This window comes from Triticum urartu, chromosome 2A, assembly GCF_056163025.1.
Source record: "Triticum urartu cultivar PI428250 chromosome 2A, HENAU_Tu73, whole genome shotgun sequence".
Taxonomy (NCBI): Eukaryota; Viridiplantae; Streptophyta; class Magnoliopsida; order Poales; family Poaceae; genus Triticum; species Triticum urartu.
Genome location: NC_141874.1, coordinates 748361466 through 748382228, shown reverse-complemented (window position 1 = coordinate 748382228; position 20763 = coordinate 748361466). Strand labels below are relative to the sequence as shown.

The 20763-nt window shown below is 44.6% G+C and overlaps 1 pseudogene across 1 annotated transcript; it reads right to left on the bottom strand.

Annotated features, from left to right (window-relative positions):
- Positions 1-913: 913 nt before the first annotated feature.
- On the bottom strand, positions 914-20057 carry LOC125534514 (disease resistance protein Pik-2-like; annotated as a pseudogene). Its single transcript, XR_015617704.1, has 3 exons — positions 18850-20057; positions 10653-11550; positions 914-2029 (listed from the first exon to the last, which is right to left on the bottom strand). The product of XR_015617704.1 is annotated as a disease resistance protein Pik-2-like (transcript).
- Between the last annotated feature and the right edge of the window lie 706 nt (positions 20058-20763).

Genomic DNA, 20763 nt, shown 5'->3' with positions numbered 1-20763 from the left:
TAGATGAACGGGGAATACAATATAGAAGACTGACCAAATAATCTCACCTGCTAAGATAGCGCGCCGCCGTCTCCACTACCACCACCTACTATAGTTTCTATAGTTAATTAATGGACGCATATGCATATCCTCATGCTAAAATTGTGAGGGAAATAGCAACACGTTCATAATCTATGGTCATACTCTTACGTTGCCTACCAACCATAGCAGCCTCACTTTGTTCTCTCAAAATTGTTTATAACTGTTTGCTTTCTAGCCACACTTCACCATACATGTGTTAGTTAGCAAATCAGCAAGCACATTGGCAAGAACAAAACAAACCAGCATAACGAGGCACCCATCTAAGTCACTAGTGGATATTGACGCTATTACCCCCCCCCCCCCCCCCCCCCCCACACACACACACACATGCATGTTCTCTTGGCAGAGGACGTGTGTGTCTAATCACAAACGTGTGTAAGTCGGACCCCCGCCCCACCTGGTACAATCAAGAGATGCAGCACACCGGATAGCTGAGTTAGCAAGGAACCTATACTTGGTCCACAGGCTAATGCAATACCTGTATGAACAATAACAAAAGCAGCCAACTTTGCTTGTGAATTATACAGATGAAGGGGAAGCAACGTCCAAGAGGAGAACAAGTCTAAATTGCCGCGAATTACAGCTTCATTACACAGTTATAATGCTTGTCTAACAACCACAAGTCTTAAACTGCCGAGGACGCCCAGCTAGGTCTACAACACAAGAAGCAAATAACACCACAACGGTAGGTAGGGATAACCAGTTGGCGAAGTCAAATTACAAGAAAGTAAATACTAGTTCACAAGAAAAAACTGCTCAAACAACACATATGAAACAGGTAATGAACCAAGCCAGACCAGCTTCCAGCAAGCAGAATGGCATAATAGAGTGATCACTGGTATAACACTGCAATCTTGATCTGATCGGTTTCTGAGCGGCTCCTGTTCACTTTCTTTAGTTGCTCCGCTGCACGGACCAATGCACAGTTTCCTTTCTTACCTTCGATTACCACCTCTTTAAGACTTGCCAAATGCTTCATGCCTTTGACTCTCTTGGTTTTTCTTCGTAGAAATCTCACGTGGAGTTTCTCGAGCTTTGTCATTGAACTTCTCTGAAATATGAGAACTCCCATACCTTCCAGATCGAAGTTCAAGTACATGTCCTTCAGGGCCGGAAAGCGGGCAGCTTTTGCAACCAGTGCTCTTTCCGTGTAGACGTACGCCTCCAAGTGCAAGTACTTCAGCTTGGGCAGCTCACATATTGGGTCGAAAAGTTGGTCACCACTAAAGTATGTCCAAGCAATGGAAAGCTCAACGAGATCATTCAGTGACCCGACCCAATCAGGCAATTTGTCAATGTGGGAGCCGATGCTAAGATACTGGAGGAACCGTGGCGGCGGCTTGACATCATGTAAAAAGTTCAATGATTCCTCTTGTTGACCACGGTTACTAACGTTGAGCCACCTGAGGGAATATAACTTGCTCAGGGATTCAGCAAGCTTTTGCTTAGCATCCTGATTAGGGGGATCGCTGACGACGGCCATACGTAACTCTCTCAACTGTTGTAGTTGACCGAGCTGTTTGGCAGCATCAGAATCACAACCAAAAACTATTTCATTCACCGTCCGTAGTGCCTTCATCCTACACAGGCCCCTGCGGGCAATCCAACACTTCGTGGAAATGTTACCCTTGTTGTTGATTAGCAGGTGTTCCAATTTTTGTAGCATTGACACAGTCTCCGGTAGATCTTCAAGGTACGTCTGACGTACATCAAGTGTCTCCAGATTCGCTAGCTCACCGACTTCTGGAGGCATCTTATTGATACTTGTACCTTTCAAGCTCAGAAACCTTAGTAAGTACATCCGGCAAACTTGTTTCAAATGCTTGTTTTCTATGCCCGTGCAGTCTTCCAGGTCAAGTACCCTAAGCAGGGTGAACTCGCCCAGCCGATCAAGCAACTTCGTGTGATCTTGGTGCCGAAACATGCTCAGTGATCGGACATTATCCATCTGTTGGGGAACGTAGTAATTTCAAAAAAAATTCTACGCACACGCAAGATCATGGTGATGCATAGCAACGAGATGGGAGAGTGTTGTCTACGTACCCTCGTAGACCGAAGCGGAAGCGTTGACACAACGTAGAGGAAGTAGTCGTACGTCTTCCCGATCCGACCGATCCAAGCACCGAACGGACGGCACCTCCGAGTTCTGCACACGTTCAGCTCGATGACGCTCCCCGGGATCCGATCCAGCAAAGCTTCGGGGAGGAGTTCCGTCAGCACGACGGCGTGGTGACGATCTTGATGTTCTACTGTCGCAGGGCTTCGCCTAAGCACCGCTACAATATAACCGAGGTGTAATATCGTGAAAGGTGGCACCGCACACGGCTAAGGAACGATCACGAAGATCAACTTGTGTGTCTATGGGGTGCCCCCTGCCCCCGTATATAAAGGAGTGGAGGAGGGAAGGGCCGGCCCTCTCTATGGCGCGCCCTAGGGAGTCCTACTCCCACCGGGAGTAGGATTCCGCCTTTCCTAGTCCAACTAGGATTCCTTCCATGTAGTAGGAGTAGGAGACAAGGAAGGGGAAGGGAGAAGGGAAGGAAGAAGGGGCGCAGCCCCTCCCCCTAGTCCAATTCGGACTAGGCCTTGGGGGGGGGGCGGCCTGCCCTAGGCAGCCCCTCTCTCTTTCCCGTATGGCCCAATAAGGCCCAATACTTCTCCCGGCGAATTCCCGTAACTCTCCGGTACTCCGAAAAATACCCGAATCACTCGGAACCTTTCCGAAGTCTGAATATAGTCGTCCAATATATCGATCTTTACGTCTTGACCATTTCGAGATTCCTCGTCATGTCCCCGATCTCATCCGGGACTCCGAACTCCTTCGGTACATCAAAACTCATAAACTCATAATATAACTGTCATCGAAACCTTAAGCGTGCGGACCCTACGAGTTCGAGAACAATGTAGACATGACCGAGACACGTCTCCGGTCAATAACCAATAGCGGAACCTGGATGCTCATATTGGCTCCTACATATTCTACGAAGATCTTTATCGGTCAGACCGCATAACAACATACGTTGTTCCCTTTGTCATCGGTATGTTACTTGCCCGAGATTCGATCGTCGGTATCCAATACCTAGTTCAATCTCGTAACCGGCAAGTCTCTTTACTCGTTCCGTAATACATCATCTCGCAACTAACTCATTAGCTGCAATGCTTGCAAGGCTTAAGTGATGTGCATTACCAAGAGGGCCCAGAGATACCTCTCCGACAATCGAAGTGACAAATCCTAATCTCGAAATACGCCAACCCAACATGTACCTTTGGAGACACCTGTAGAGCTCCTTTATAATCACCCAGTTACGTTGTGACGTTTGGTAGCACACAAAGTGTTCCTCCGGCAAACGGGAGTTGCATAATCTCATAGTCATAGGAAGATGTATAAGTCATGAAGAAAGCAATAGCAACATACTAAACGATCGGGTGCTAAGCTAATGGAATGGGTCATGTCAATCAGATCATTCAACTAATGATGTGATCCTGTTAATCAAATAACAACTCTTTGTCCATGGTTAGAAAACATAACCATCTTTGATTAACGAGCTAGTCAAGTAGAGGCATACTAGTGACACTCTGTTTGTCTATGTATTCACACATGTATTATGTTTCCGGTTAATACAATTCTAGCATGAATAATAAACATTTATCATGAAATAAGGAAATAAATAATAACTTTATTATTGCCTCTAGGGCATATTTCCTTCAGTCTCCCACTTGCACTAGAGTCAATAATCTAGTTCACATCGCTATGTGATTAACACCAATAGTTCACATCTTTATGTGATTGGTTCACATCTCCATGTGACTAACACCCAAAGGGTTTACTAGATTCAATAATCTAGTTCACATCGCTATGTGATTAACACCCAAAGAGTGATCATGTTTTGCTTGTGAGAGAAATTTAGTCAACGGGCCTGCCAAATTCAGATCCATATGTATTTTGCAAAATTCTATGTCTACAATGCTCTGCACGGAGCTACTCTAGCTATTTGCTCCCACTTTCAATATGTATCCAGATTGAGACTTAGAATCATCTGGATCAGTGTCAAAAACTTGCATCGACGTAACCCTTTACGACAAACCTTTTTGTCACGTCCATAATCGAGAAACATATCCTTATTTCACTAAGGATAATTCTGACCGCTGTCCAGTGATCTACTCCTAGATCACTATTGTACTCCCTTGCCAAATCAGTGCAGGGTATACAATAGATCTGGTACACAACATGACATACTTTATAGAACCTATGGCCAAGGCATAGGGAATGACTTTCATTCTCTTTCTATCTTCTGCCGTGATCGGGCTTTGAGTCTTACTCAACTTCACACCTTGTAATACAGGCAAGAACACTTTCTTTGACTGCTCCATTTTGAACTACTTCAAAATCTTGTTAAGGTATGTACTCATTGAAAAAACTTATCAAGCGTCTTGATCTATCTCTATAGATCTTGAAGCTCAATATGTAAGCAGCTTCACCGAAGTCTTTCTTTGAAAAACTCCTTTCAAACACTCCTTTATGCTTTTACAGAATAATTCTACATTATTTCCGATCAACAATATGTCATTCACATATACTTATCAGAAATGCTGTAGTGCTCCCACTCACTTTCTTGTAAATACAGACTTCACCGCAAGTCTGTATAAAACTATATGCTTTGATCAACTCATCAAAGCGTATATTCCAACTCCGAGATGCTTGCACCAGTCCACAGATGAATCACTGGAGCTTGCACATTTTGTTAGCACCTTTCGGATTGACAAAACCTTCTGGTTGCATCATATACAACTCTTCTTTAATAAATCCATTAAGGAATGCAATTTTGTTTATACATTTGCCAGATTCCATAAAATGCGGCAATTACTAACATGATTCGGACAGACTCAAGCATAGATACGAGTGAGAAACTCTCATTGTAGTCAACACCTTAAACTTGTCGAAAACCTTTTGCGACAATTCTAGCTTTGTAGATAGTAACACTACTATCAGTGTCCGTCTTCCTCTTGAAGATCCATTTATTCTCAATTGCTTGCTGATCATCGGGCAAGTCAACCAAAGTCCAAACTTTGTTCTCATACATGGATTATATCTCAGATTTCATGGCCTCAAACCATTTCGCGGAATCTGGGCTCATCATCGCTTCCTCATAGTTCGCAAGTTCGTCATGGTCTAGTAACATGACTTCCAGAACAGGATTATCGTACCACTCTGGTGCGGATCTCACTCTGGTTTACCTACGAGATTAGGTAGTAACTTGATCTGAAGTTACATGATCATCATCATTAGCTTCCTCACTAATTGGTGTAGTAGTCACAAGAACAGATTTTTGTGATGAACTACTTTCCAATAAGGGAGAAGGTACAATTACCTTATCAAGTTTTCTACTTTCCTCCCACTCACTTCTTTCGAGAGAAACTCCTTCTCTGGAAAGGATCCATTCTTAGCAACGAATGTCTTGCCTTCGGATCTGTGATAGAAGGTGTACCCAACAGTTTCCTTTGGGTATCCTATGAAGACGCACTTCTCCGATTTGGGTTTGAGCTTATCAGGATGAAACCTTTTTATATAAGCATCACAATCCCAAACTTTAAGAAACGACAACTTTGGTTTCTTGCCAAACCACAGTTCAGATTGTGTCGCCTCAACGGACTTAGATGGTGCCCTTTTTAACGTGAATGCAGCTGTCTTTAATGCATAACCTCAAAAACGATAGTGGTAGATCGGTAAGAGACATCATAGATTGTACTATATCCAATAAAGTACGGTTATGATGTTCGGACGCACCATTATGCTGTGGTGTTCCAGGTGGCATGAGTTTGTGAAACTATTCCACATTGTTTTAATTGAAGACCAAACTCGCAACTCAAATATTTGTCTCCACGATCAGATCGTAGAAACTTTATTTTCTTGTCACGATAATTTTCCACTTCATTCTGAAATTCTTTGAACTTTTCAAATGTTTCAGACTTATGTTTGATCAAGTAGATATACCCATATCTGCTCAAATCATCTGTGAAGGTCAGAAAATAATGATACCTGCTACAAGCCTTAATATTCATCGGACCACATACATCAGTATGTATGATTTCCAACAAATCTGTTGCTTGCTTCATTGTTCCGGAGAACGGCGTTTTAGTCATCTTGCCCATAAGGCATGGTTCGCAAGCATCAAGTGATTCATAATCAAGTGATTCCAAAAGCCCATCAGCATGGAGTTTCTTCATGCGCTTTACAACAATATGACTTAAACGGCAGTGCCACAAATAAGTTGCACTATCATTATTAACTTTGCATCTTTTGGTTTCAATATTATGAATATGTGTATCACTACGATCGAGATCCAACGAACTTGTTTCATTGGGTGTATGACCATCGAAGGTTTTATTCATGTAAACAGAACAACAATTATTCTCTGACTTTAATGAATAACCGTATTGCAATAAACATGATCAAATCATATTCATGCTCAACGCAAAAACCAAATAACACTTATTTAGGTTCAACACTAATCCTGAAAGTATAGGGGAGTGTGCGATGATGATCATATCAATCTTGGAACTACTTCCAACACACATCGTCACTTCACCCTTAACTAGTCTCTGTTTATTCTGCAACTCCTGTTTCGAGTTACTACTCTTAGCAACTGAACCAGTATCAAATACCGAGGGGTTTCTATAAACACTAGTAAAGCACACATCAATAACATGTATATCCAATATACCTTTGTTCACTTTGCCATCCTTCTTATCCGCCAAATACTTGGGGTAGTTCCGCTTCCAGTGACCAGTCCCTTTGCAGCAGAAGCACTTAGTCTCAGGCTTAGGATCAGACTTGGGCTTCTTCACTTGAGCAGCAACTTGCTTGCCGTTCTTCTTGAAGTTCTCCTTCTTCCCTTTGCCCTTTTCTTGAAACTAGTGGTCTTGTCAACCATCAACACTTGATGTTTTTCTTGATTTCTACCTTCGTTGATTTCAGCATCACGAAGAGCTTGGGAGTTGTTTCCGTTATCCCTTGCATATTATAGTTCATCACGAAGTTCTACTAACTTGGTGATGGTGACTAGAGAATTCTGTCAATCACTATCTTATCTGGAAGATTAACTCCCACTTGATTCAAGCGATTGTAGTACCCAGACAATCTGAGCACATGCTCACTAGTTGAGCGATTCTCCTCCATCTTTTAGCTATAGAACTTGTTGGAGACTTCATATCTCTCAACTCGGGTATTTTCTTGAAATATTACCTTCAACTTCTGGAACATCTCATATGGTCCATGACGTTCAAAACGTCTTTAAAGTCCCGATTCTAAGTCATTAAGCATGGTGCACTAAACTATCAAGTAGTCATCATATTGAGCTAGCCAAACGTTCATAACGTCTGCATCTGCTCCTGCAATAGGTCTGTCACCTAGCGGTGCATCAAGGACATAATTCTTCTGTGCAGCAATGAGGATAAACCTCAGATCACGGATCCAATCCGCATCATTGCTACTAACATCTTTCAACACAATTTTCTCTAGGAATATAAAATAAACACAGGGAAGCAACAACACGAGCTATTGATCTACAACATAATTTGCAAAATACTACCAGGACTAAGTTCATGATAAATTTAAGTTCAATTTAATCATATTACTTAAGAACTCCCACTTAGATAGACATCCCTCTAATCCTCTAAGTGATCACGTGATCCAAATCAACTAAACCATGTCCGATCATCACGTGAGATGGAGTAGTTTCATTGGTGAACATCACTATGTTGATCATATCTACTATATGATTCATGCTCGACCTTTCGGTCTCCGTGTTCCGAGGCCATATCTGCATATGCTAGGCTCGTCAAGTTTAACCTGAGTATTCTGCGTGTGCAAAACTGGCTTGCACCCGTTGTAGATGGATGTAGAGCTTATCACACCCGATCATCACGTGGTGTCTGGGCACGACGAACTTTGGCAACGGTGCATACTCAGGGAGAACACTTTTATCTTGAAATTTAGTGAGGAATCATCTTATAATGCTACCGTCAATCAAAGCAAGATAAGATGCATAAAAGATAAACATCACATGCAATCAAAATATGTGACATGATATGGCCATCATCATCTTGTGCCTTTGATCTCCATATCCAAAGCATCGTCATGATTTCCATCATCACCGGCATGACACCATGATCTCCATCATCTTGATCTATATCAATATGTCGTCACATGGTCGTCTCACCAACTATTGCTCTTGCAACTATTGCTATCGCATAGCGATAAAGTAAAGCAATTATTTGGGCTTGCATCTTATGCAATAAAGAGATAACCATAAGGCTTTTGCCAGTGGCCGATAACTTCAACAAAACATGATCATCTCATACAACAACTTATATCTCATCACGTTTTGACCATATCACATCACAACATGCCCTGCAAAAACAAGTTAGACATCCTCTATTTTGTTGTTGCAAGTTTTACGTGGCTGCTACGGGCTTAAGCAAGAACCAATCTTACCTACGCATCAAAACCACAACGATAGTTTGTCAAGTTGGTGCTGTTTTAACCTTCGCAAGGACCGGGCGTAGCCACACTCGGTTCAACTAAAGTTGGAGAAACTGACACCCGCCAGCCACCTGTGTGCAAAGCACGGCGGTAGAACCAGTCTCGCGTAAGCGTACGCGTAATGTCGGTCCGGGCCGCTTCATCCAACAATACCGCCGAACCAAAGTATGACATGCTGGTAAGCAGTATGACTTATATCGCCCACAACTCATTTGTGTTCTACTCGTGCATATAACATCAAACCATAAAAACCTAGGCTCGGATGCCACTTTGGGGAACGTAGTAATTTCAAAAAAAATTCCTACGCACACGCAAGATCATGGTGATGCATAGCAACGAGATGGGAGAGTGTTGTCTACGTACCCTCGTAGACCGAAGCGGAAGCGTTGACACAACGTAGAGGAAGTAGTCGTACGTCTTCCTGATCCGACCGATCCAAGCACCGAACGGACGGCACCTCCGAGTTCTGCACACGTTCAGCTCGATGACGCTCCCCGGGCTCCGATCCAGCAAAGCTTCGGGGAGGAGTTCCGTCAGCACGATGGCGTGGTGACGATCTTGATGTTCTACTATCGCAGGGCTTCGCCTAAGCACCGCTACAATATGACCGAGGTGTAATATCGTGGAAGGGGCACCGCACACGGCTAAGGAACGATCACGAAGATCAACTTGTGTGTCTATGGGGTGCCCCCTGCCCCCGTATATAAAGGAGTGGAGGAGGGGAGGGCCGGCCCTCTCTATGGCGCGCCCTAGGGAGTCCTACTCCCACCGGGAGTAGGATTCCCCCTTTCCTAGTCCAACTAGGATTCCTTCCATGTAGTAGGAGTAGGAGACAAGGAAGGGGAAGGGAGAAGGGAAGGAAGAAGGGGGCGCAGCCCCTCCCCCTAGTCCAATTCGGACTAGGCCTTGGGGGGCGCGCGGCCTGCCCTAGGCAGCCCGTCTCTCTTTCCCGTATGGCCCAATAAGGCCCAGTACTTCTCCCGGCGAATTCCCGTAACTCTCCGGTACTCCGAAAAATACCCGAATCACTGGGAACCTTTTCGAAGTCCAAATATAGTCGTCCAATATATCGATCTTTATGTCTCGACCATTTCGAGACTCCTCGTCATGTCCCCGATCTCATCCGGGACTCCGAACTCCTTCGGTACATCAAAACTCATAAACTCATAATATAACTGTCATCGAAACCTTAAGCGTGCGGACCCTACGGGTTCAAGAACAATGTAGACATGACCGAGACACGTCTCCGGTCAATAACCAATAGCGGAACCTGGATGCTCATATTGGCTCCTACATATTCTACGAAGATCTTTATCGGTCAGACCGCATAACAACATACGTTGTTCCCTTTGTCATCGGTATGTTACTTGCCCGAGATTCGATCGTCGGTATCCAATACCTAGTTCAACCTCGTTACCGGCAAGTCTCTTTACTCGTTCCGTAATACATCATCTCGCAACTAACTCATTAGCTGCAATGCTTGCAAGGCTTAAGTGATGTGCATTACCAAGAGGGCCCAGAGATACCTCTCCGACAATCGGAGTGACAAATCCTAATCTCGAAATACGCCAACCCAACATGTATCTTTGGAGACACATGTAGAGCTCCTTTATAATCACCCAGTTACGTTGTGACGTTTGGTAGCACACAAAGTGTTCCTCCGGCAAACGGGAGTTGCATAATCTCATAGTCATAGGAAGATGTATAAGTCATGAAGACAGCAATAGCAACATACTAAACGATCGGGTGCTAAGCTAATGGAATGGGTCATGTCAATCAGATCATTCAACTAATGATGTGAGCCCGTTAATCAAATAACAACTCTTTGTCCATGGTTAGGAAACATAACCATCTTTGATTAACGAGCTAGTCAAGTAGAGGCATACTAGTGACACTATGTTTGTCTATGTATTCACACATGTATTATGTTTCCGGTTAATACAATTCTAGCATGAATAATAAACATTTATCATGAAATAAGGAAATAAATAATAACTTTATTATTGCCTCTAGGCCATATTTCCTTCACCATCTTCATCTCCTCGACGCCATTCATCCGGCTATCCCACGCTGCAGTTGTGTTCTATGGAGAATCCTCGGCCTCTTCTCCGCCGTGGATGGATAGGCGGCGAATCCTATCATACGGCATCCCTTCATGCAGACCACCTACCAGGCTAACAAAGTTACACTCCAAGGATTTGGACACCAGGACCTCGAGCATCATGTCGTGTACCCGGCACATCTCCACCCTCCCATCATAGAAGGTAACTACTTCACCGGACCGATCAATCATGCTTCTACTCACCAACTCCTTGTAGTAAGCTTCTGCAACCTCCATCAAGGTCAAACCCCAGACCTCAGCAACCAATCCTTCAGCGACCCATATTTTTAGGAGACGATCCTTTGAAATGGCATAATCCTCTGGGAAAATACTGAGGTACATCATGCAAACCTCGAGGTAATGATGTAGGTGGTTATAGCTGAGAGTAACTATGTCTGTCATCCCTTCAAGGGTATGGTGGCTTTCCATGTGAGACCCAATCGATTTGCGAATTCTTTCCCACATATCTTTGCTCTCGGACTGTTTATGGCTTGCCAAGAGGCCGGCAATGCTAATAATGGCCATTGGCAGCCCACCGCATTTTTTCAAAATTTTGTGCATTTCAGTTTCCAGGCCCTTGGGGCAAGAGGCATCCTTGGGACCAAATACTCTGCTGAGGAACAACTTCTTAGAGTCCTCCAAATTGAGGGGCTCCATCAAATAAATGCAGTCTTCATCAACACTACTAGCTTCACTACATGATGTGGCCACGGTCTCTAACCGAGTGGTCACAATGATTCTGCTTACCTTGTTGTTCTCTGGCAACTTGGATTTGATTGCATCCCATGTTGGTATTGTCCATACATCATCGACCACAATGAGGTACCTAGGTTTGCAAACAGAATTCCTTATTAATTAGGATGCGTGAAAAGCAATATCTACCTTCATTATGAATATATCTTGCTTAATGACAGAAACATGGTATCTTAAGGGCATCTACAGAGATGCGATATTGGCTAATTATTTGTTTTCGAGACATAAGATAATGGGTGTTAAAACATTTTTGTTTTCTACCATAGTAATTACACAGCTGCATAAAATTATTAAGTATACCTTTAGTTCCCCTTAGTTGCCAGAATACCTAATATAAGCTGCTCCTTTTTCTGAACTAGTACAGCGAGTACAACCACTTGTATTTAGCACTTATTAATTAGACTACATAATTTCATAATACCAAAGTGCACCATATTACAATGATACTTCATCCAGCACCAACACCTTGTTGTCTCTTCTATATTTTAGATGAATTGAGATGGAGAACAAATGATGCATATTTTTTTGGATAGGTCAAAGATAAAACTTTAGTCATAGGAGGATCTTTGGAAGTGAATAATGATTTTTCTTTCCATTGAGAATGTATTTTTTTTCGTGTGATTGCCAAGCTGAAAGCCAAAACTCATTTTAAAATATAGGAAGGAGAACTATTTAGAAATATAAAATATAAAATATGCTTTCTACACTCCAAAAGCATCATCTAAAATCGTTTATAAATGAAACAAATACAGTGCTATACTAAATCCCAAATTCTTTGTACAATTTTCACTTTTCTATATTTTTTAGGAGAAATAATCTCAAGTCACTACTAATCCATGCATGTATTTTGGTCCTTCACCAAGTCCACCAAACAGAACATATTTCTATTGTACACAAGGGGGATGTCGGTGAGTAAGGATACCTAGTCCAGGAGGGTACCCTATGGGAGTCCGTGGACCGAATCACCTGAAAGAGTGTCTAGAACTCTCGAGTCACTCACCCGCTGTGCTCGAGTAGGCACTCTAAGAGGATAAGGACGGGTATGCCATGTTGGGATCTGGTTATTATAGGATATATGTTCTCCATATTAATACTGGGATCAGTTGCTCATACCGTATCCCCCGGAGATAGCTACCACAACTAGCATCCATCTACCTATATGAGAAACATATGGACCTCTGCCATGAGATCATCAACTTCAGAGGCAACCTACATTTAAGCTGGGTCTTCGTAAATTAGATCTACACCATTGTAATGTACTCATTGGTCTATAAACCCCGGTAGGGAGGACGTAGGTCTAGAAACCACCGAGTGGCCTGAATTTGGGTAAACCCACCACATCACTTTTATCACCATTGAGATTCCTTCGAGCACCACACAACCCTCTACTATATTCCATGGTTCGGAGTTGATCATGGGATTGGTGGTGTATTAATCATCGATGTTTCACGATCACCATGGTGCTTGAGCTTATAGCATCAATGACAATGACTATGACTTCCCCGATGCTTCCCTCCATCATCTTCCTCGAGCAGTGCTTCTAATTTGACTTGAACCCTGCTGCAGAAAACGACATGCAACAGCTCGCCGAGGGCTTTGCCATCCTTGATTTGTGGAAGAGTATTAACCTTGGACCCCCTATTGAGCTCTTATATGGCCCAAATGAACCTTTCGTCGGCAAGGCCTTTGTACCAAAAAGGGTCAAATCTGGGAAGAAGGGGGAGACCGACAAGAAGAAGAACTTCAGGCGGTGGTTGCGCCACCAAGGGTGATCTGGGTGAGTTTTTCAATCAGCTTGATCTGAAGGATGAAGCCTTCGACGATGTTGTGATGGCAATGATCCAGCCTTGAAGGAGAGTGTGAGATGGCTTGCCCTATCTAGGGTTCATATAGATAAAAAAACCAGTCAAGGCACTTTCTACAAGGACATGCGTGCAACATGGAATCCGGTGTAGGAAATTTGCTTCCGCCCCGTCGATCCTAACCTATTTGTTGTCCAGGTAGCCTGCCCTGGCGATTGGTAAAGGATGCTGCTACAGGGGTCTTAGTTATTCAGGAGCTGGTCAGTGTTGTTAAGTCCATATGATGACTTTAGTACTGTGGAAGATGTGAACATAGTGCATATGCCAGTTTGGCTATAATTCCAGCGGCTCCCGGATGGTTTTTCAAAAAGGAACTTGCCAAAAAAACTTCTGAGAAACGCAAGGCAAATTCTAGAGATGCAGTTGAATGCCAATTCATGTGGAGATTATGTTCGTGTTTGTCATGATGTGCGGCAACCTAACAAAGTGGGTCAGTATAGTCCGTGGTAAAGAGCGATAAATGTTCTTTAGTAGATATGAGAAATTGGCTCGATTCTGTAAAGTGTGTGTTCTGATTGGCCAAGACTACAAAGACTGGTGCAGGTGTTCATGAGGACAAGGATCTCAAGTATGGTGACTGGTTATAGGTTGAACCTCCAAACAAAGCTAGAACTGATGGTGGTTCCTCCTCGGAGAGCCATGGAAATCCGGATACTTAACGGAGGTGCATATGTGAGTAAGATTCGGGGTGCAAATAATGAAGTGGTGGATCATGTGACAACTCATACATCGCGTAGTCCAAGGAAAATTAATGTGACAGATTATAGAGTGAAGACTGAATAAATCAGCTCATATCCAAGGTATAAATCTAGATTGGGTGTGAAATGTTTCACTAAAAAAGGGTATCGACTTTGATGAAATATCTTCTCCATTGTTCAAGATGTCTTCAATATGAATTGTGTTTCGGATGGCTGGTACCATGGACATGGAAATTGAGCAAGTTCATGTGATGTCAACATTCTTACATGGTTACATGTGTGTGCGTGTGTCCATGGTTGCAGTCAAGGAGCACTTAGTTTGCAAATTGAAGAAGTGTTTGCATGACTTGAAGTAAACTCCTCGACAGTGGTATAAGAATTTTGGGTCTTTTATGACCGGGCTAGATTATCATAAAGCATAACCTAATCATTGTGTTTTTATGAAGAGGTACGTCGAGGGTGGTTTTATTACTCTCTTGCTATATGTTCATGAAATTTTGATTGTTGGAAATGACACAAAGATGATTGCTCTCCTTAAGAAGGGCACCGAGTAAATCATTTGATGTGAATGATTCGGGACCAGCTAAGCAAATATTTGGCATGAAGATCAAAGAAGTTGTTTCCGCTCTCGCATGAAAGATACATTGAGAAAGTACTTGAAAGGTTCAATATGAAGGATGCAAAAGTTATGAACTCTCTGCTTGCAATGCATCACAAATTAACTGCTACAAAATGTCCTACAATCAAGAAGGAGAAATAATAAATGAATAAAATACCACACCAATTTATGGTGGGCACTTTAATGTACGCCATGATGTGCACTTGGTTTGATATTGCCTATGCAGTTGGAGTTGTTAGCCGGTTCATGGCAAAGCCATGTAAAGCTTATAGCAAAGCAATGAAGTGAATTCTTAGGTATCTCAAAGGAACTTCTATGTCATGTTTATGCTTTGGAAGCAGTGATCCTGCATTGCAAGGATTTACAAATGAAGATTATGCTAATGACATTGATTGTAGGAAGTCCACCTTTGGATACCCGATGACTTGTGTAGAGGAGCATTGTCATGGCAATCAAGATTGCAGAAATGTGTTTCTATGTCAACCAGAAAATTAAGTATGTAGTTGCGGTTGATGGTTGCAAACAAGTGATATTGATGAAGAACTTCTTGCAAGAGCTTGATGTGAAGCAAGATAAGTATGTTCTATTTTACGACAGTCAAAGTGTTATTCACCTTGCCAAAAATTCAAGCAATCACTCTCGATCCAAATGCATTGGTGTGAGGTACTGTTGGATGTGAGATGTTGTGAACTCCAAGTTGCTACAACTTGAGAAGATCCATACCGACAAGAATGATTTTGATATCATGACCGTCGCATGGCAGTGCCCCCCTCATGAGTCAGAGGGGTAGAATGCTTGGCATATCCTACTGATGAGGGTTGTGGGGGTATGGCCATTTGAAGGTTTTAGGCAACTCAAAACTATGCAAGAGCCAACTAACCATTAAGGTTATTACCTAGTGCCATTTTGAATTTTATATGTGTGGGAAGGGGGGTGTCTAGCCTCCCCTCCAGCAGCCACCAAGCAGAGGTAGGTGTTTGAGTTTTAGCCTCCATTCAATAAGAGAAGAGAAAAGCAAGAGAGAATGGGAAGGAGAGAACAATTGAAGGAAGGATTTTTCCATCAAGCAAAGGGATCTAACCCCCAAGGTCATGAAGTTCAGATCCACCACCTTGTCTCCTTCAGGTTGCGGTTCCACCAATCCCTAGCTCTTGTAACCCAAAATCTTGTTGTTGCTAACCATGATGTAGAGATCTTGATGTACGATTGCATCTAGTGCTACCTACAAAAGAACTTTTTATACCCACCATTTGATAATGCGGAAGAAGATTTGGGTCGCTTCGTCCATGGTTTTCCGTCCCAATTTGGGGGCTTTTCATGTTAAAAATCTGATGTCAATATGCTAATGTTAAGATAGGGGTGTTGCGAGAGCTATTTCCACAATATGTCTTGTTGGATATGCTTTCTTCCGTGGCGAGCAATGATCCTTAAATTATTACGTGAACTGATGCCAGGATTAAGTTGTTTCCTTTGTAGTTTTAGACCATAAATATTCGATAATTCTCAACAGGGATTCTCGATGCTGTGTAACAAATGAAAAACTCGGTAACATCTAGGTTTGTGTGGGCCATTCTGAGTTCGACTTGTCATTGATTACAATGGTTCTTCCAAAAAATCCAAAAATCAGAATGCATTTGATTCAGACTTCAATTCAATTTCATTCACCACCTCAATAATGGAAGTTTTTTAGTACCATAGTAAACATCGATTTCAACATAGATTTCAAGAAGGAATACAACGATTCTCTGGTAAACTATGAGCTCCTGATCCTCTTGGTAAACTACGAGCTCTTCCATATTAAACACGTGACTTCTGCGGCCATGCGGTCGACGAATGCTTGAGTGTCCTGGATGCGAGGTAATAAGGCCACATTCTTGAGGGATGAAGTGAGTGTGGCGACCATTTTTGTGGTGTGGCAATCGACATGTGGTCCAAGTACTCGAGGGTGGCGCGGAGGTGGGCGTGGCGACGGCTGATTTAGCCTTAAGGTGTGCCTCATCCTCGACCCACTCCGTGTGCTCCCACCCCTCTCTCAGAACTCTCTCTCAGCATGGCCCTCTTCGATCTCATCACAGAAGCTTCCACGAGGAGGTCGCGACTGTGACATGGTCGACGTGGGTGGCGGTGACAGGGGTGAGGCGACACTGGGGGGGGGGGGGGGGGGTGCGTCTAGCAATTAGGGTGTGTAACAAAAAAATTTGCCTTGCATGAAACGAAACACTATGTATTTTTGAAGAGCTATTTTAGGGTAATTTAGGTAGAGAGAAAAATTAGCCGGCCTCCCGACCAAGCGAACCCGTTCGTTCTCTTCCCCTTTTTCGCTCCGCCGCATGCATGCAGGCACCCGCCGGCTAGGATTCCGACGGCCGCCTCGTCGCGTTTACACTGTCGACCGTGTTCGTCGACTGCAGCATGCACTCACGGCCCACATCATCTTCCTTGACGAGGCTTCCTCTCCCTCCCGCCATGCTGGTGGACCGAGCGCTCAGCGGTACGGCACAGTTGAACGAGTTCATGGACACTACCGTCGGACGCCGACTAGGAAAATTAGATGTAGCTAGTATTTCAGAAGCTACCAATCGACGGACTCCATCGATCAACCAAAATACAGCATCACCATCGACCAGGAGTTGAGTGATTAATCACCATACCAAAGCCAGAGAAGGTGGGAGACGTTGCAATCTGTACTATATTTTTCTTTTGGGAAGTGGCATGTACTGTACCGACTAGGACATGGACAAGTGAGGGCGATGCGTGTGGCCTTGTGGGAGGCGCGGCCAGAGGTGCCAGGAAGCGGCGGCTAGGTCGACGGGCGTCCAACGGTCCAGGTCAAGCACCCACGGAGGGTGGTGGCGGGAGCGCGTTGGGAAACAGGGATGCGGCGGCGAGTTCAACGACGGCGGAGCCGGTGGGCCACGTCAAGTTGGCGACGGCGGGTAGAGCAATCGCCGATCGCTCAACCAGGGCGAACAGAACGGCCGATTTCTGATGGGCTGGCGTTATCTTGGAAAACGGGAAATGACTAGAACTATCCTCACGAAATCAACTGCGGATGATTGTATACTGCTACCTCCATCTTTAACAGTTTACCGTCGGGGATGGTCCTCTCTGGCTGCATAGTTTAAAAATCCGAACAGGAAGTCGAACCGGAAAGGTTGTCGATTCAGGTTTTTACCGGTCGGACTGTCGGTTCACCGGTTCAATTGTTGGTTATTTAAGAAATAAAATAATATATATTGATTAATATATGTGCTAATATAGAGTGAAACAATGGTAAAATAAAATTATAACCATGTAGTGGACAACAAAGTAGCACAACCAAGTTAGTTATTGGGCCATGGGCAGGCCCCGCCTACTGCTCACATGCCATTAGATCGAATCCCACTTTCCCAATTACTATTCAAACTTTTTTCCTGGTTTTTCCCAGTTCAACTACCCGGTTTTTTCACTGGTTTTCCAGAAAACCGGCCGGTTCGATCGGTTTTTTCCGGTTTGATTGCATATCGGTCTTATTAGCTTAAAAACACGATGAGGCTGCCGGTTCCGGTTTTCCAGTTCGACCGCCGGTCCGGTCCGGTTTTTTAAACTATGTCTGGCTGACGCGCTGTTTTTTCACCGCTCCCCTGACGAAGTCGGCTTGGCCTTGTCGATGACAGTTGGAAAGTATTTGTGCACGTGTCTCTAAGAACCAATTCCCTGGAGCCGCAGTCATCGCCGTTGAACCCTTGAATAGATTCAAGATCCGAAGCAACTGACACCAAATCTCGCCGATCGCGCACCCACAAGAGAAATCGTAACCTTGCCGTCCCAAGGAGGCAACGTGATTTCACCGGAGCTCTGTTGACTATGTCCATGGATGAGCTCAAGGATCGGAGGATCAAAACCCGAAAGACAAACTCGAAGAAGAAGTGTCGTCATCCGCCCGAACGTCGCACCTGCAAGGATTAAAAACTCTAACGTAAACTACTAGCTGGAGTCAAGGCACCGGACTTCCGCTCCTTGCAACCGGCCGCCAGAGCGGCAAACAGAGGGGAGACAAATCCACAAGCTCGCTGGTAAAGTCTGGAGGGGAGAGTTTGTCCAGCCGCCAAGGGGAAGGGGAGAAAACGCTTGGAGAAACTCTCATGATCTAATAAATATATAGAGATATACTGTACTATATAGATAGTTTGTGTGTAGTGTTTTATACTTACCTCATGTCCTCGAGAACCTCCTCGAGCTTGTCGGTAAGCTTGTCTACACGCATGATGTCGATGCCATCCAGTGGATCTTGTTCATCGTCGTCGTTGATGCCTATCTTTCGTGGCTTGACGATTTGAAGAAGTATGCGCTTCAGTAATCCCTCCAAATCTTTCGTGTCGCGGAACGCCTGGGACACAGACACTTGAGCTTGGCCTTGGAAGTCGGCCTCCAACTGCCGGCACACCTCCATCGCCAGCGTAGTCTTCCCGAGCCCCCCGAATCCCACGACGGAAAAAACCTTGAGCGTCATGTCATTGTCACTCACCGCCTTCACCATGGCGGCCAGTCTGGTAGCCTGCTCCGTGATGCCGACTAGATGGTCAGGGTCGTTTGGTACCGGCCTGAGCGCATGGCCGAGCAGCGGCGCTGAAGCGGAAGGAGAAGTAGAGCGCCTCAGCACCTCACGGCTGAGCCCGTAGCGTTCCTGGCGCTCGCTGATCACGACAGCACGGGCGCGGAGTGCCTTGATCTCTCGAGCAAGCTGGCGGCGAGAAGAAAGCGTACCCAGCATGCGTTTGGACCACACGAGGAAGCGGTCTCTGGACCGGCACCGGATGCGGAAGATGTAGAGGTGCACGCAGTCCTCGGCGTCGTAGGCGAGCTCGCGCACCTGCTTCATCCACACCCGGATGAAGTGGTCCACGGCGTCCTCTTCTGCTTCGGACAGCATGCGGAGGATGGCTTTCATGGTTTCCAGCTCGTCGCTCAGCTCAGCCACCTGGGCACTCACGCCGCGGAGCTGCCGGTACTCCTTACCCACCAGCTGCCCGACGATGGACACAAGCTGGGTCGCGCCTTCCATTCTCCCGCTCTCTTGATTATCGACTCTGTGGGGAGGGTGGATGGCTGGATCGGAGATGCAGAGTTTCCTGCTGCTCTTCGCGATTTGCAGATGCTTTATCAAGACTGAGAAGATAGAAAAGAAAGAAAAGACAACGCGTCGATGATAATAAGAATCTGCGCGGCGAACCAGGATGAGGCGACGTGGTGATCTGCTGGAGATGCTGCTCCATGGTTCAAAAAGCTATTTTGAGTTACCTCCCCCCCTTACGTGGGTTTGAACTTTGTTGCTCTGCTGTGTGCGAGCTTTATGTCTTGTGTTCTTTTGGGGCTTTAGGCCTTGGATACTAGCTACTGTGATTAGGTGTCGTCGGGTTTTCGCCCCGTGGTGAGTAATCTCGATGGCGAGTGCTCACAGTGGGTTTCCCGGGTTTTCCCGGCGATGCGTTGGACTCGCTTCCCCTTTTCTCCTTTTTTTTGAACTGCTGTATTTCCGTTATGTTGCAGTAATGGAAAGGGGTAATGCCCGGTTCAAAAAAAAAAGAAAAGACGAGTCATTGGCTGACAGTGCATTATGTTATGAAGCAAGTAGCATCATCAACAGCCATGGCCGGCTAGAGGCACATGATTGACCTAAAATATAGTTGAGGGGAGAGGGAGCGGTTGACTGGGGCACGGAGATGGCTGAGATCCAGCGGTGAGGAATTAGCGCTAATTATAAGTGGGTAGACAGGAGAGATAGGGAGAGCTGAACCGTGGTCAGCGCTCTCGACCAATGATATACAAACTTGCAATACCAGCGGCCATGGATGCCAAGACGCTGCACATGGTCGACCGGTTGCTATAAATCCGTTGTATTTTTTAAAATTGTATAATACGTGTCTCATTTATTTCATATAAAGATCGCAGTACAAATTATGTAAACACTAACCTAACAAAAATAAAGAGATAACAAAGCGCTAGATTTTGCACAAAGAAACACTGGCCAAGAAATGCAGCTTTGCGGACCTTCAAGGTAGCTCACCAAAGGTGAAATCATTACCATTGAACGAATTAGACCGAGGTAACACCACGGACATGCCATC